We start from the raw sequence: 2,591 nt of genomic DNA on the forward strand, positions 1-2,591 counted from the left end.
GCGAGGGCTTTCTCTAGTTGTGGCAAGCGGGGGCCACTCTTCATTGCGGTGCGCAGGCCTCTCACTATCGCAGCCTCTCTTGTTGCGGAGCACAGGCTCCAGACGTGCAGGCTCAGTAGTTGTGGCTCACGGGCCCAGTTGCTCCGCGGCATGTGGGATCCTCCCAGACCAGGGCTCGAACCCATGTCCCCTGCATTAGCAGGCAGATTCTCAACCACTGCACCACCAGGGAAGCCCTCATACTCATACACTAGATTTTAATATGTACCTTAAGGTCGTCTGGGGAGGGGGTGTTGCTACTTGAAGAGTCATTGAAAAGTGAAAGAAATTATCGTGCAGTTAGTCAATTGATGTCTCCTCCGCTGAAGAGGAGTCACGGATGAGGGAGCCAGAGGTCCAGAGCAAAAGCAGGAAGGGGGTGAGCTCCATCCAAGCCTGTTGAATTGTGGGTGACAGTGAAATCTGTGTCTAGTGAGAAGGTGGGAAGAGGAGACGAGAGCCTGGACACCCTAGGTGACACCCATGTAGCCCACGCCCTGCTGGTCCCCTCTCAGCCGCCCCCAGAGTCCGGCGCCGCTGGATAAAGCGTCGCTGGGGTCTCTTTGGTCCTCAACTGGCTCTGATTCTGTTCTTGCGCCGGGTGTGGGCTGAAATGCAGCAAAGCAGAAAGCGACCGCCAGAGGGCGCTGCCACACCCCTTACATTCCGCCCTGAGGGTTGTCCGAGACTCAAGCGAAGATCTTCCGCTGGCGTCAACCTTTGATAGCGATGGCGGCGGTTCACTGACCCCCACCACTTCCCGGGCACTGCGCTGACTCTTCGGGACTTTATAGTTTATTTGATGCTAGCGGAACCTCACGGCGTAGGAAATCGTTACCTTTCCCGACGAGGACCCGAGGCTCAGAGCGGTGTAGTGACTTGCCTGAGGTCACACAGCTAGCAAGCAGAAAAGCTGGCCTGACCCCACAGGCTGTACCCTCCGCACCTGCCCTGCACAAGCGCTTCCAGGGATTAAACTTCCGTGTTGAAGGTGTTTTTCTAGGTACTCAGGAGTCATAGACAAAAAAGTCACGTCCCTATGGTAAAGGAGGGTGGACGTCACAGTCTTGAGGATTTGGTCCCTAATTCTTTAACATGCCCCCAAGACGGGGGGTGCTGCAGTTTAGTGTTTGGGTGTCTGACTTCATCACCAACTGAGTAAGAAAATGGGGCAAGAGAAAAAAAGCAGGACAGTGAGACATCCAGGGAGCTGGGACACACCAGGAGGGAGGGGTCTGCTGAGGACATTGGGGTGCCTGGTACATCCCCACCTCTTCCTAGGCTCTGCAATTAATAGATACCCAGTCTGGTAAATTGCTTCCTTTCCTGGAGCCTCAGCTTCCTTATCTGTAAAATGGGATCACAATTGTCTGGCTATGAGAGCTTGGAAGGATAGAATGAGATTATGTATTAAAGGCATAACTACACATTGGTGTCAGTGCTGGTAAGAGAATGTATGGGCACCAAGGGGAAAGGGCAGCTGTGAGAAACATGCCCAAGGAAACCAACATGTCCAAGAGGGGCACCAAGGTTTCTGAGTCCAATTCATGCAGGCTGAGAGGGGGTTTCTCTGTCTTGAGGACTGCGGGAAATGGGAGACTGGAGATGAAAATGACACAGTTATCTAGCTGGAAAAGCCCAAAGAATCAACCACCTTCTACATACATACATGCCTTACAAACTCAAAAAACATTAGAACTAATAAGCTGGTTTCAGTAAAAGGTGATTATAAAGGAGAAATTTACAAAAACAATACCCATTCCCTCCACTATAATATCAGTTTAAAATATAATGAAAAAATATCTACTCTCAATAACAACAAGATATAAAGTACCTTGGGATGAATTTAACAAACATGTATAGGATCTAGATTTAAAGGTAAACAAAAATAAAAGTAAACAATAAAACTTTGCAGAGAGACAGAACAGACTTGATTAGAGAGGGATACAGAGCACGGCCTTGAAAATAATATATCATGTTATTAAAATATTCGGATTTTAATTCCATGCTCAGTTTAATCATTACATAAAAATAAATTCTAATACATGTATGAAAATAGTCAAGAAATATTTGAAAAAGAAGAATTATGATAGAAGACTTTCTTACTGTTACTAAAACATATTTTTAACCTATGTTTATTAAAACCATGTGTTATAGGCATAGAAATAGCTATTCAGATCCAAGGAACTGAACAGAAAATCCATAAGTGGGCCCACACTAAAATATGATAATTTAATATGTGATAAGGGAAGCATTTCAAGTTCTTGGGGAGAATGCTTAATAAATGGTGTTTTTAAAAACCTGGCTAGGGCTACCCTGGTGGCGCAGTGGTTGAGAGTCCGCCTGCCGATGCAGGGGACGCGGGTTTGTGCCCCGGTCCGGGAGGATCCCGCGTGCCGTGGAGCGGCTGGGCCCGTGAGCCGTGGCCGCTGAGCCTGCGCATCCGGAGCCTGTGCTCCGCAACAGGGGAGGCCACAACAGTGAGAGGCCCGCGTACCGCAAAAAAAAAAAACCAAAAAAACAAAAACAAAAAAAACCTGGCTAACATCATA

Source organism: Mesoplodon mirus, assembly GCF_964341445.2.
Source record: "Mesoplodon mirus genome assembly, chromosome: 8".
Lineage (NCBI taxonomy): Eukaryota > Metazoa > Chordata > Mammalia > Artiodactyla > Ziphiidae > Mesoplodon > Mesoplodon mirus.